Raw genomic sequence first — 15,294 nt, 5'->3', positions numbered from 1 at the left:
CATTGTAATGCAAACAAATCCTTCCATCATGTACAAGAGCAACATCAATTATCTCTCTGGAAGTAGTCACTGAAAGTCATAATATAACATATTATGCATATGCTTCTGTAGGAGTGAATCTGGTACCTGATTTGCTCATAAATCACCATAACCATCCCACATCCTCTGTAGTGTTGAAAGGGAGGTTGTTTTAATGCTCATGCATTGCTCTTGCCCCTGAGTGTGAGGATGTTTGGTGATCACAATCTTCTTCAGGCAGTATAGGACAGCAACGTCAACACCTGTGTGCCAAGCCAGAGTATGAAAAGGTGCAGAAAGAACAATGTTCACAAGTTATGAACAGGAAAGCAGTTATTTGGGTGGAGGTGTAAACCATGTCTTTTCTAATTAGGTCAGAGTCGAAGAGTTTCCAGAGATCCCAAGATTGCTTTATGACTGTCGTGGTTTGGCCGGAAACGTGTTTCTAGAAAAGTCTAAGTCCGGCCAATCAGTGGCCAAATTCAAAATTGGCATTTGATGTGGCCACTAAGGGTCTGGATACGCCTCTGAGAACACACGGGGGTTAAAAGCAGGAGATTCCCAGAGAACTTCCTCTTTGGGAATCCGGCGTGGGTGAGTAAGGTCCGACCTCTCCCCTGCCCAGCTGTGTCTGGGTGGGGGAGGGGGAGGCCATGACAGGGAGGAGGCCGGGAGCCCCAAAAGGTGCAGAGGTGGAGGAGAACATGCAGGGGTTGACGAGATTTGAGATGTCTGGGCAGCCCCCCCCCCCCGGAGAGAGGGACAGAGATTGTGCTGGCGGCTCAGCCGGACAGAAGCGGGGGAGGTGGCGAGAGAAGGTGCCCGGCAGCTGTGGGAGTCCTGGACAGGCAGAGGGCAGAGGCGAAGTTTTTAACCCCTTGGTAGAGTAATAGAAACCTTGCAAATACTGCTCCTCCTGAATCAGAATGAGGAGAGAGAGATGATGGACTGCGTGTGAGGAAAACCGGAAGAGATGAGAAGAATCCTAGGTGAGAAGAGATGATGGAGTGGCCTAGAGCGGGACTCTTTCTTGTATGGCCATGGACAGACCCATACCTGGAGACTGTATTTAGGGGGAGACAATACTTTGGAGCCAAGAGTGAAGCAGTGGAGTGAACAGAGACGGCTGAGGAGGGTGTGGGATGCCCTCTGTCTCCGTGGAGGGGAAGATCTCTGTTCATGAGGCCCCTCGGCCCCAGGGGGTAAATTTGGGGGGGGACTGGTGTCCCAAAGTTGAGAGACTGCTGCTTTTGGAACTGGGTAGAGCATCCTTAAACAAGATACCCTAAAAGCAGTCCTGGCCTGTGTCCAGTGGTGAGAGCACTGGACATGGGGGGGAAGCCTATGGTGCAAGGGAGGACTTCTCTCTCCCCGATGGATTTGAGGGTGGATTATTTGAAAAGATGATGATGGACTGAAAGCTGATTACCTGAAAGGTGGGAATCTATGGTGTTATCTCATTCTGTGGAGAAAAGGGAGGGGGGAGGAGGAATGTATTTGGAAAGTTTTTATTCTTTGCTCCGTGTGTGTGTTCCTTTATGGATATTGTTATTAATAAAATGTTGTGTTTTTCCCTCCATCCCCGAATGGGAGCCTGTTTTGTTCTGTTCCCGGGTAACATCTCACAGCAACCATTTTGGAAATATACCGTTCATGGGGGCCCTGGCATTGTGCCAGGGTCAAACCATGACAATGACTTGTAGTTGGTCACTGGTATTGTGTAAGGGATGTATAGCAATGCATTTAGTTCAGGCTGGGGTATATGAAAAGAGTTTCTGCAGGTGAGCATTTTTGTGGATATTGTTTCAGACTTTGAAGATGGAAAATATAAGGTCCTAGAACAGGAGCTTAAAATAATTCTTTGTCTTTTTCCTATTAAAAAACCTGGATATTTTAACATATGTTGTGTATATACAAAGATATTTTTAATCTAAATTTTTGGGCAGGGGAGGGTTGTTTGCTTTCACCTGGAATTTGGCTTTATGGTTTTTCATTCTGTTGCTGTTCATTATTTTGAAGAATGGTGGAAATAAACACTTTTAGACAATTCATAGAGATATAACCAAGGCTTCTGTATGTTTCTTCCCCATTTCTTTTCTCAAAGACTCCACAGAATAGGCAAAAACTAGCTTCTGAAATTTATATTTATCACCAAGATGCCTGATCAATATATCCTTGATCTCAGTAGGAGTCTCCCACTGGGAGCTGAACTAGGTGCAGATTTATTTAGAACAAAGCAGCCAGCGTGTGGCTGTTCCCAGATGACTTTCTGAGCACTGCACATTTGTGGGCATTAGCTTACGGGTTACCTGGCTCAACAGATCCCTTTCCCCATTGTTATTTCAATGTATCAAGGCATAAGATCAAGGCAGTCCAGATATGTCAGATTATATATTCTCTTTTCATTGTATTGTCTTGTTTTCCTAGTACCTTTTCTGAGCTAGTTGCATTTGTTCATTTGTTTGGCCTTACATAGGTTTGTTCTAACATTTGAATTGACCCAGCAACACACATCTATTCAAAAGACTGTTTTGTGAGTAAGAATGTTGACCTGAATAAAACCCACCAAATATTCCAGGTAAAATTTTCCCTTTTTAATTATAGCCTCTGGGGTAAACCTGTAAGGTGTATATAAATTTTTTATGTTCAGAACAATGAGAAGCTTGTTCATGAATTCTATTAGTACTGTTGCTCTATTGTACTTAGGAATAAAATGCAGATTCCAGTCTTTAGCATAACCAAATTATACAAGTCTAGTGAGCAGTGATATAAATAACAGCACTGATGTCTTCAAGCATCAACTGATGTCTGCTAGACTTGACAGGTTCTAGTAATTGGGGAACCTGTGATTGACTTAGCAATGCCTGTGCTGCTGCATATTGTTGTAGAAAGAAGCTTTCTCTGTCTGTGGACAGGGATAAGAGAGTCTAACAAAAAAGAAGATCAGAAATTATTTTAATTTATTAATCTCAAATGTAAGAACCACAGAGACTTTAATAATTGCTCTTTTTAAGGTCCATTTATTATTACTGATTTTTCTTTCCATATTTTCCAAAATTCGAAATGAAATAAAAAAAGATAATTAATTTGTTGCTTCTCTGCCCATTGTTCAATAACTGATGAGTACTTTTGGAGGTGTAGTACTCTATGGGATCTGAAAAGTTTATACAGAACATGCATAACTGCTACAATGCTTTTGCATCCCTGGAGAACTTTTTCTGTAAACCCTTAGAATTGCTGTACAGCCATGGTTCAGAGTGTTTGTCACAAAGCAGCATTTAAAGGACTCATTTGACTTTATAATGTCTAATTTGTGCATGCTTTTATTAGAAGGAGAAGGTTTGAAATGAGCACAAGGGCAAAATAAGACATAAATTAGGACAGTGACTACTCATAATACTCTGAAATTCCCCTTACTCTTCCATATTTTTCTGACACATCATCTCTCCCAGATGCGGTGAGAGTGAAGCACCAGCTATGTGTGTCAGCAACAGTGTCTTAAAATCCTGTTAAATATTCTGAAATAGGAAACTCTTTGTGTTTAGAACTGGCAGAGGAGGGGAGGAAAGCTCTGTGACCCCCTCCTGCCTGCTGCTCCTCTGACACTAATTTCAATCTGCTGACTGATTGGCAAGTGGCAAACCTGTTAGCAAGAGCTCTTTAGCTGTGGGATCTGAGTCAAAGTTGTTTAATAGTGGTGAGCTCTAAAAATGTACTTCAACCTTCTGGGAGGGTTTTTCTTGAATATTCATTTCAGTAATTTGTATTTACTGGTGAAGATTTTCATAAACAGATTACATACAAATATATTGGGAATGGTAAATCGCGCAGTCAAAGAATCATAGAACTGTTTGGGTTGGAAAGGATGGTCATCTAGTTCCACTGCTTTGCCATGAGTATGAACAGCTTCAATCTGACCAGGTAGCTCAAATTCTCCTCTCAAGGCTGAACAGAGACAATTCTCTCAGTCCATCTTCTGAGGAGAGATATTCCAGTCCTATGATCACCTTCATGGTCTCCTTTGAACACTCTCCAACAGGTCTATCTCCTTCTTAGGTTGTGGGCTCCAAAGCTGGCTGCAGCACTCCAGGTGGGGGTCTCATGAGAGCAGAGCAGAGGCAGAGAATCATCTCCCTCACCCTGCTGGCCACACAGCTTTTGATGCAGCCCAGGACACAGTTGGCTTTCTGGGCTGTAAGCGGACATTGCCAGGCCATGTTGACCATCTACACTCAAATCCTCCTCCTCAGGGCTGCTCTCAATCCATTCACTGCCCAGACTAGTTTTGTGTCTGGGATCTCCCTGACCCAGGTGCAGGATCTTGTTCTTTTCCTTGCTGAACTTCATGAGGTTCCCACAGTCCCACCTCTCAAGCCTGTCCAGGCCTCTCAGGATGGCATCCCTTCCCTCCAGCGTGTCACCTGCACCACACAGCTCAGCAAATGTGCTGAGAGTGCCTCAGTCCCTCTCTCCATGTCCCTGACAAGGATGTTGAACAGCCCTGGTCCCAGTACAGACCCCTGGGGATGACACTCCTCACTGGCCCCCACCTGGACATTGAGCCACTGACCACAGCTCTTTAGGTGCCACCAGCCAGCAAATTCCTCATGCACCATGAGGAATGTTGTCTGACAAATCCAGCTTTCTTCAGTTTAGAGACAAGGATCTTGTGTGGGACGGTGTCAAATGCTTTGCACAAGTTCAGGTCCATGGTGTCAAGTCCTTCACTTATCCACCAGTGCTGTAACCCCCCTCACAAAAGGCCACCATATTAGTCAGGCATGAGTTGTCCTCGGTAAGGCCTTGTTGTCTGTCATCAGTCACTGCCTTGTTTCACACATGCCTTAGCAAGTTTTCCGGGAGGATGTGTTCCATGATCTTTCTGGGAATGGAGATGAGATTGCTTAGCCTGTATTTCCAGGGTTTGCTCAAGTACAGCAAAACCTGTTTCTGAGAACAGAGTTTTAATAGGTGATATGTAAACGTGCCTTCCACATTTATTTTAATTTTTCATCAGGTTTGTCATGATACACACAGCTAAACCACAAGATTCTGTAAAAATGCAAAAAATAATGACGTTTTGGGCTAAAGGATAGAGAATAAATGAGTTCTTATTTGTAAGAACTATTGTGTAAAATCAGGTATTGTAAGTATTATGCCTACTAATGGGTGGAAGCCTTTCTGGGCTTTCTGGACCTAAATAAACATGTTCCTTCTTTTAAACTCCTCAATATATTAAAAATTAAAAAAAAAAATAAAAATAAGAAAAAAAGGTCTGTGCTTGCTAATGCCTAGATTTCTAGTATCTTTATCTCCTGGTGTATTCTGAGCAGCCAAAAATTGGTCTTTTTACAGATTAACTTCTGAATTAACTGTTTCATGATGGAGGAGACTAAAACATTTTGGACAGGCTTTCTTGCTGCCTTAGTTTCTTCTCACACCATAAATTTAGGTTGGAGGGGCTCACATTCAATTTTATGTATGAGCCAACAATCATGTCTTCTCCCAGGAAGAGCCACATCAATGGCACTTATATGCCTAGAGCTCAGGTTTTGTATTTGCAGAGCATGACACACTATTATAATTATTTTCCTTTCTTGGTGGTTTGGGGTATTTTTTTGTGGTTTTTTTGTTACTCAGTACATCACTTCATACATCCAATGTTATCTCAACAGTATAAAATGATGAACTGGAGACAAGAGAGAGAAGAGAGGACTCTTCTTTATAGGACTTTGCTGACTTATTTTTAACTTTGTAGAATGACCATCTACCATGCCAACAGATGCTTTAGAGGAGAGTATAATAATAAAAATCACTGTTAACCTAATTCAGCTATATCTCATTATTGTGAGCACTAAAAAGAAGAGGCGACCAAAAAAGCTGGGTTATATTGATTTATGGTTGTCCTGATTCAACAGAACTCTCCTTTGAGAAAGCACTCAGGCAAAATTAAATTGCTTAAGTATTTATGCAAAAGAAGAAATACCTGAAAGAGATAAAGCAGTTGTTTTCAGTGTGTCTTTTTCTGCTACAGTTTTTGAGTGATTACCCTAATTGGAACTGTTAACAGTAGAATGAGATGCCAGCTGTTGGAGAAGGGGATAATGGAAAAGGCTTTGTAAAAGAAGTCTGCAAGATCAAACCTTTTGAGGGAAAATTTATAACTTATCTGATGAGTCTCCAGTTTGGCTGAAGTAAAAATACAAAGAGATTAATGTTTTGGGTTGGTGTTTTTTGCTGTTATTGCTGTTGTTGGGTTTGTTTCTTTCTTCCTCTTATTCATTTGTAATACATTTTGACTTGCAGGAAAAACAAACCTGTTTTTTCACAAAACAAGAGCTCCATGGGGGACACTGCAAGGAGTGACTCACAGAGTGTGATATGTTTGCCCATCCTGAAGCTGAACATGCAAATATCTGTTCCCACAGCAGCCAGAGGAATAGCAAGGATGCCAGTCTGTGGCCTCTCTTCTGTCAGCACAGGACAAAACTATTTCAGGAAGCTCTCATCAGGTGCAAACATTTTTCTCACATTTTCCTTGCCTTCTTGCTGTGAATGTGAATGCTGTATGCGCTCCCTTAAGCTTCCTGAAGGCATATTGAGTGTAGCAGTCTCCATTTTATTTCCTTGTTCTGTGTTTGCAGTGTATGATGCCACAAAGACAAATGAAGGGAGAAAGAGTGGGGTGAGGGAAGCCAAGGAGTACCAGTAAAAGGAAGAAGCAGTTTATAGAGCAAATAAAAAGCTGTGCAGACACAATTAGTCTTCCCACAGTACTGCTCGTGTTCCAACATATTCAAGGATGATACAGGGACTGCTGAAGGATGAAGAGAAATCTGTTGGTAATTCTTTCCATAGTATCTTTTGGGAACAAGTAGCCTGATACTGTGCTTCTTTCACTCACCTCAGCTGCAACAGCTTTCTCTAAGACCATAAGACTAAAAGGTTACAGACATCCCTACTGTGTCTAATGCAGTAACACTGATGAAACTATGAGGTCCAGATACATCTTAAAGTGCTGTAAGCCCCTTCCCTGGCATCTTTATTTCTGAAATACACTGTGGGACTCTGACAGGTTCTTTATGGACTACCCTTTGTACAAACATCATCATAAATATACTGAAAAATATACAATATTTCTAAATCACACTCTGAATTAACACCCTCTTTTGGTAGGCAGTTACTGGTGAAGGTCATGCTAATTCTTGACCAAAAAAAGAGACAAGACATATTAAGAGACAACTGAATGCACTTTGTCTGTGCTTTATTTCTATTTAAAATGTTTAGCAGGATCATCTAACAGCATTTTAGGGGCCGTCAGATTCCTGAAAGCCATTTGGGGCTGGTAATTATACTGCATAGTCTGCATGAAACACCTGTTTTCTGGAGACAGCTAGAGACACTACAGGACATTGGAAATGGTTGTAGTTGTCCACTGTCCCACACAACATCTTTGTCACTAAAGAGAGAGATGTGGATTGCCAAATGTACCACTCAGCAGATAAGGAATAGGTTGTATCAACACACTCAAAAGGGTTGAAGCCTTTCTGGAAGTCTTTTGGTGCCCTGACCTCCAGCTACCTTCCAAAAACATTTAGCTCTCCTTCAGTACCTGTTTTGTCACTACCATCAAGGCCTAAGGCTCAGAGCTACTGGCTCCAGAAAAAATTAGGAGCCACATGTGGCTATTTGCATGTTAGTGCTTTGGCTTTAAACTGAGCTCCCAGGTTTAATGGTGTCAGGTTTAATGGCAAACACTGGCCTCACGCTGGCTCTTGAAGATAGGGTTTCTACACCTTACACCTTATTTCAAACACCTATGGATGTTTGAATGGTGTGCATGAAAAGGGATTGAGACTAGGTGCTGCTGAAATAGGGAGAAGACTGTCAGGTAGCCATCATCATCACCTCATCCTCACTTATTTCTATTATTATAAATTGAAAGATTCAGATTTAAACTTGGTGTGTGCTAAAACTATGCAATTCAGTTGCATATGGAATTTTTAGTTTCATTTTATAGGGTTTTTTTTTACTAAGTTTAGATTTGGGTTGGGCAAATCAGATGTAATGTTTATCTTTCACACCACTGTGAAGGAGATTTCACTTCTAGCTTACCTTAAGAATAAAATAAATGGCTACATAATTAAATGTGTGACACAGAAATCATCTTTTTGACTAATTGTATGGACTCTCAGGAAAAGGTCCCAGGTATCAGAAATGATGCCTATTCAGGTGAGGCAAAGCAGATGGTGAAATTTGCAGCACACTAAGCATAAAACGACTTACCGATGATGGCAGGTGTATCAGTTTTCTTAAGAAAGAATCCATTGCTTTCAAGGGTGTTAAAAATGCTTCCAACAATCCTTTCTGCACAGCACAACGCAGCAAGAAGGTCTGAAGCACAGAGCATGTGTTTTTTTAATTTCCCTGTATTGTGGTCAGAACAAGTAATTTTCATCCACATCTGACACAGAGTGGGTAGGGATATGTAATGTTTTCTAATTCTATCCCTTGCAGATATTTTTTTTTTCATTTCAAACTATTCAACCTCACCAGTTTGTAGTCTTTCATATTTAAAGATCTGTGAAAATATTTCAGTCAGGATATTTCCCACAATGCTAAATGCCAGATAATGGTTATGGCTACTGTCTCCAAAGATCCTTACAGATTTAGATGCAAGTCATGCAGATTTTCTGCACGCACCAAGTTATAGACAGGACTGCTGACAATGACTATTAGTAAGGTTCCTTAGCAGTTTCCATCTAAACATTTTGTTTACAGAATCTGGCTGAAAATTTGCCAAAATTTAACTAGTTTAAATGAAGTGAATCTATTTACTTGCCAAAATTTCACTATTTTAAGTGAAATTAATGTATTTATTTCCCCTGGAATTAAGCCAGAATAAGAGTAGATACGAGATATGCTTATTTGCAAAGAAAGTTTGTGATATTTTTAATTATTTAAATACTCTGCTAATCTCGTGTTTTCCATCCAGCACTTACTGTTTTTTGCAGTGATTGTGAGACTAGAACTGCATCTTCTACCACCAGAACAGAAATCTACAAGTCAGCAATCAGCCTGGGGGGAAAAAAATGAGTGTTCACCACAGACATACTGAAGCTTCCCTACAAATAACTCTGATGGCTCTGTGCACATTGAGGGAGGGAAGGATTCACTGAAATTATGGCAATTTTCCCTCTAAAGTCATCCAGAGGAAATGGCTACAGGGTTATTGTGTCTTGTGAGTCTTCTATGATTCTTCAGCTGCACAAACTAGAAAACACTGAGGACAGCAGCAAAACCACAATGAAAGTACAATAAGGCAAAGAGAGTAGACTGAGACAAAGAATCAGTCTGGGGACACTATGATTAGAGGATTCAGCCTTGATAAGAGGAAGACAGATATAGCAACAGCAGAGATAGCATACAAGACCAGAGAATGTGATATAAAAGTAAAAGAAAGGATAAAGAGAGATTGAAGTTGAGTTGAGAGAGAAAAAAAGTGAAACTGACCAGGGCAAGACATAAAACATGGAATAGGTATGTGGGGAGAGGTCAGGATGTTGCTGGGTTGTAGTTTAAAAGCAAATATCTCCTGAAGAAGGTGACAAAGTACCACTGCACATCTGATCACTCAAAAGTTAGGGATGTTAGGATTCATTTTGCTTCACTGAAACAGAAGCGTACAGTAAAATGCAAAATTTCTTGAAAATAAATCAATCAGGACTTTTTTTAAATGGCTTTCAAAAACTTATTCAATGTTGCATTTTCCTGACTGGCAGTAGAATAGGAATAGTATCATCTCCTCCCCCATAGGAATATCAAGAACAGTTAACATTTTCAGAGTGCTTAAATACTACAGGGGCATGTGAAAAGATAAATGAGGAAATTGTTCATTATGTCTCTAGAGAGCAGGTTTCATGTTCCATATTTATTTCATTGCGTCCAGAACCCTTGATTTTCCTGAAAATATCACATGAAGCCTGATGGTATCTTTAGGAGTGTAACTACCATGGAATTTTCGAGACAGATCTTTGTACCATCTTCAATGCAAACACCTAAACTCATATTTGAGTTTCTTTAACCAGCTGCTGCACCTCAGCACAAAGCAAAGTGAGCAGTGGGGACTTGTATGAGAATAAATGATAGTACCAAAAAGGCAGTATGAATTCACCCTTGCTACCACACATAAGGGGAACCTTGCAGTTCCTTATGCTGTTGTGGTGATAAACGCAGGCACCTAAATAAAAAATCTGGTGAGTAAGATAAACATTTTAGGGGGATGTAACATAATTTCCCACTAGCACCACTGAATGAGAAATTAACAGTCTGAGAACAGAGACAAAGCTGCATATTTCATCTGCTAATGGAGGTTCTTTTTCTGCACTCATTAAAACAGCTGAATGACACGTAGAGGTTTTCATCATCAATCAATTGTTTGTGAATAATCTTCATACTAACTCTCCAGTTTGCTGAAGAATTACTTTGAAAGAAAAGAATTGAATTAATATTATTAATGAAAGTTCAGTTACTAAAAAAAAAAAAAGAAAAAATCAATTCCTCATTGAATTAGACATAAAGAACTAGCATGAAGGCAGTATTTATCCAGAGAGCCACAAATCCAAGTGTTGGATAATGTGCAACAGGTGAATAAACAAAGAAAAAGGTAAAGAAGGCAACAAGAAGGGTTTGAAAGAATGTTAACAACAAATACAGATGTGACTGTGTAGTATTCAAATAACTGCAAACAACAAACACCTTTGAGAATTCTGTAATTTTCTCATAATTAATGGAAAGAGGGAGGAGGGAAGTGATATAAAGATTACCCAAGTCAATCCTACTTGCCATTTTCTGGTGACAGAAAAATAACTGATTTGCAGCAAACACAGCTGAATTCAGTTATACTCTTCTTATTTTGGAACATTTTATGGTGCTGACACGATCCGTCCCAAGGACGTGATTCATGAAGGTTCTTTTTCATTGATCTCAGGGTGCAAAAACTGACATGACAAGGGGATTTGCAGTAAAATCAAAATACATGTACTTTTATTGAATAACCACAGCAAAGATGCGTTAGAGAGAAAGGGAATGGAGAAAAGGAAGAGAATAAGGAAAAGAAAAAGAAGAGAGGAAGGGCAAGGAGGTATATAGCTACTGGACGTGCGGATGACAAAGTCCCTCGAAGTCCGGTCGACGAAGAGGCCTATCGTCTTCATGTCAGGGGAGATCTCAAAGGTATCAGTCAGCTCTAACCTTTTTTATAGTCCTTTTGAAATGGGGGAAGGGGACACATTTCAAAATAGTCTATTGATAAAGGGTACAAGGAGTCCATCAGTAGTCCATCAGGAGCAGGTGTCGTCAGCAGCAGATGTCGTAGGCAGGAACCATTGTCTTCTCGGTCCAGTGGTCACTTGCAAAACTTGCTCCGGTCCCCACGCATACCCTCCCGCATCCTACGGTGGGGATTTCAGTCTTAGTCCCTTTGGGAAGAAGAGGGGAGCTTTTCCATGTAGGGGTCGCATGTCTCAGTCCTTGAGGGGAGAACTTTCTCCCATCTCAGTCCATCTGTCACGGTGGTTGATGTATGGTGAATGGAGGGTCCTTTTGTGGTGACCTCCGGGAAGGTCATTCCAGAGAGAAAGTCCAGCCAAGTCAGAAGGGTGGAGAAATTCCAGCACTAGCGTTGCTAGGTGATGCAGGCAAAGGAGAGCACACTGCGCCTTCTCGGGTGCAGTGTTCCATGAGTTGAGCAAACACACCCGTAGGCAATAATCTGGCTTGGTGGACCAGACAGACCTAGATTTTCAGAACAGGATCTTTCCCTTTCCCCGGTGGTCTTGGCTTTCATGACGATCGAGAGGCAAAAAATGAGAGATGTTTTGGACAGACGCTCACAGGTGCCTAGTTCCAGAATAGATCAGTAGGCCACTGAGTCTAATCTCCAGCCTACCACATGCCAGCTAACTTCCCTCAGTTACCCTTGTACTGGGTTCACAATCTTGCTTTTGGCAAATTATAACTTCAGGAAGGCATCCTGTCTTAATGTGAAGACTTCAAGGAGCATAGACTTCATCAATTCCTTGGTGTTTTTTCTCATTAGTTAATAAGAGACATTTACCACCTCTCATATAAACTGAAATTTTGAACTCTTTGCATTCACCTTGCTCATTCTTCTTCCATTTTTAAAGTTACTTTGAAGCACAAGGTACTTTCTATCTATTGAAAATATTTCTACTCTGTAATTACATTTATCTTTGGTCATGGTTCCTATAAACTAAATAGATTGGAAAAAAATTTCTTTTGTGTTTTCTCTAATTCAAAAATAGATAGCTGTTTCTGCCATCTCTGCAATTTTTCAATATCCCTTTCAAAGTAGAGGACAGGGCAGGATTCATCTCCAGCTAAATATACGTGACTTGACTCACTTTTATAAATATATAGCACTATTTGTGATATCTACAGGCATCTAAGACATATCACACTGCAGGAAGAGGACTTTCAAAAGACATGTAGCCCTTCTGACAGGAAATTAGAGTCCAGGTACATTATCCTAGAGCACAACAAATGGCAATAGATATTAAAGTTAAGGCAAAGGAATCATCCCACAAGTGCCAGACTTATTCAACTTAATTTCAGAATCTCACATGCACATGTAAAAAACATCTTACATGTATTTCACATGCATTTTTAAACTCCCTTTAAAATCAATAACGATCTGGTCAAGTACTTAAAGAAAAAGTTAATTGAAAAAGGGGTGAGATGAATCACTGCTTAGATTAATGACTATTGAATAGGGTCTCAGATGAATAGCTCACAGATATTTATTGCCACTTAGGACATCCTAGGGTATCTTCCTTGGCCTCCAGCTGCCATCTTAGGCAGTCAAGAGACCACTAGCATCCTGCATCAGCTGTGTTTGGATCTCTTTGACATCCTAAGTCATCTCAAGCAGTACAAGACAAATATATTTCATCAACTGCCTGAGGCCTTTTCTCAGAGTACAAAACCAGAGGTATACTCCAGTCTGGGTAAGGTTTGTGCTGGGTACATCTCTGAGCACATCCCTTATGGAATTGCTCCTACTCACAGTCTAGAAGTTACTGCAGCTCTTTGTGCCACAGCATTCCACTGAGATAAAAATGCTTATTTCCTATAGTCCTGGAAGGCTTTCAGGATGTGGATGGAAACCACCTCAACTTTTATATGGCCCAGGTTCCCTTTATAGCCAGTGGAGAGAAATTAGCATTTCTAGAGGATGAGTCATATGGGCTGTTTAGAGAACCACCCTGAGATGAGATGAATTTCAGCAAAGTGCTTGTTTCTTCAAAGAGATGAGAAAGAGAAACTAGATTATTATCTCAGACCTAAATATCTAAGCTGGAGAGATCTATTATTTTTTGCTATTAGTATGGCTTTTACTGTCCAAGGTATAGTCTTGCCTTACAGAATTAAACATATCTCTAATTTCTTTCAGGGATGTATCATCTTTAAACAATGAACAATGTATTGGATGAAAATTACCCAAATACTACACTGGAGAGGAATTCAGGTTGCCAGTTCTACCAGAGGACCAGAAAGAAGGAAAGAAACCTCTGTTTGTACCATATAAAAGCAGTCGGTTTTTCTTCATGCTGCAAGCAATATGTCTGACCCTGGAGAGTGAATGTTCCAAAGTCTGGCAATCATATCTGTAGTCCTGAAAAATCCCAAAGAATTTCCAACATGGGAACTACCTGGAAATTTCCTTTTACTTGAGAATTTTACTTTTTATTCCTAGCACTTTGCTGTGGATTGCTTAGGTTTAAAGCAGTGCTGAACAGCAGCATTGCTCTCTGACACTTGAAAGGCTGTTCTGCCTTCAGCATACACTTGTAATCCCCATTAATGTCAGTGGAACTCATAGATGCAAAACTGGACATTTTGGAATGCACCACCGGGGCCAGTCTTCAAATGGATGAGAGGTGGAAAGACAAGAGCCACTCACAGAGGCAGGAGGAACTTCAGGAGACAAATATTAATTCCCCATTTTATGCCTATTTTATGTTCTGCATTTCCTGAGCTCAAACCTGTGAAATACAAGGCTGTTTTAATATCAGGGTGCTGAGAGCATTCAGCAGCTTGCAGAATTGAACCATCTGATTTTTCTGTGTGTCTGCATATGACTGAAATCATATGTTTGTTTGGTTTTCAGAAACTATGTGTATGGAAAATAATTGTAAAGTGCTTTTTCTCTCTCTTAAGAATAACTTGACTTGCTGTCTAAACCTGGCACATATTATTATTCCAACAAGTCCAACATGCAAGCACATATGTAACATTTATAAAAACAATGCTTGAAAATATCCATCCTCACTAGAGGTTTGCCCCCAAACATCTTTACCACATTCCAAAATGTAAATAGTCGGGCATCTATACATTGTGTCAGTTGTAAATCAAACAGGTAAACATATAGCCTCACACTTTCAGGTTTAGAAAACAGCTTTTCTTTCTCTTCTGCTGTCAGTGAGGCTATTCCTGCTGCCACCCCAGCAGCTGCTGGCATTACTACTTGTGCTACTGCTTCCACTATGTCCTGTGTTACTGTCCATGTGCTGCATAGGTCAAAAAATGCAAGTTATCATTTCATTAGATAATTTAATACGCATTTTCTAACTTCTGAGAGGTTAATTTATTATTTCAAAATATCTAACACTTTATAATCAGATTAACACCATCCCTAGACAGGCAAGTATGAAAATTGCATTTTGTTTGTGAGGGCAGAGTTCCCAGTTCATAGTTATTTAACTATACCTACATGGTTACATCTGTGGTACGTAAATTTTTTGCTCAGCAAGAAAGCTGAAGTAGAACAGAGAATAACCTCGTGCAAACTGAAAATCAGGTTAAGAAAAATCTAATTTTTGGAATCAAGGTAGTATTAGCAGACCCTTGCTCTTTTCTGTTTCTCTCCCTAAATTTTTTACATGACTGGAATTCAAGGAATTTGGATTAAATTTCCTTCAGGATTTCCTGACATCTGTCAGCTTGGTTGCAGCACCAGCTCCAGGAATGTGCAGGCTCTCACAGCCTGTCTTGTACAGGCACACTGCAAATTTAGAGAACAGATGCAGAGAGGGAGCCTTTGGCCTCCCTGCTCCTAAATTCTGCTCCAAAATTCTGCTCCTAAAATTCAGCAAACCTGAAGTCTTGAGAACCTGTCAGACTTGCAATGTCTGCAAGATGGTCAGTTCAGTGAGAGTGTAGAGTCCAAGCCCTCTGTTTATTCCAAGTGTGCAT

At 40.4% G+C, this 15,294-nt stretch overlaps 1 long non-coding RNA gene across 1 annotated transcript; it reads left to right on the top strand.

Moving 5' to 3' along the window:
• The first annotated feature begins 4,434 nt into the window (after positions 1 to 4,434).
• Positions 4,435 to 14,547, top strand: LOC135295935 (uncharacterized). The gene is made up of 5 exons (XR_010357971.1): positions 4,435 to 4,813; positions 6,325 to 6,530; positions 6,663 to 6,860; positions 11,082 to 11,253; positions 13,493 to 14,547. It is a non-coding gene; the product is annotated as an uncharacterized LOC135295935 (long non-coding RNA).
• Positions 14,548 to 15,294: the final 747 nt, after the last annotated feature.

This window comes from Passer domesticus, chromosome 3 (genome assembly GCF_036417665.1).
Source record: "Passer domesticus isolate bPasDom1 chromosome 3, bPasDom1.hap1, whole genome shotgun sequence".
In the NCBI taxonomy this organism is placed as follows: Eukaryota; Metazoa; Chordata; class Aves; order Passeriformes; family Passeridae; genus Passer; species Passer domesticus.
The sequence above is the reverse complement of the archived record's forward strand: the minus strand, read 5'-3'. Positions and strand labels throughout refer to the sequence as shown.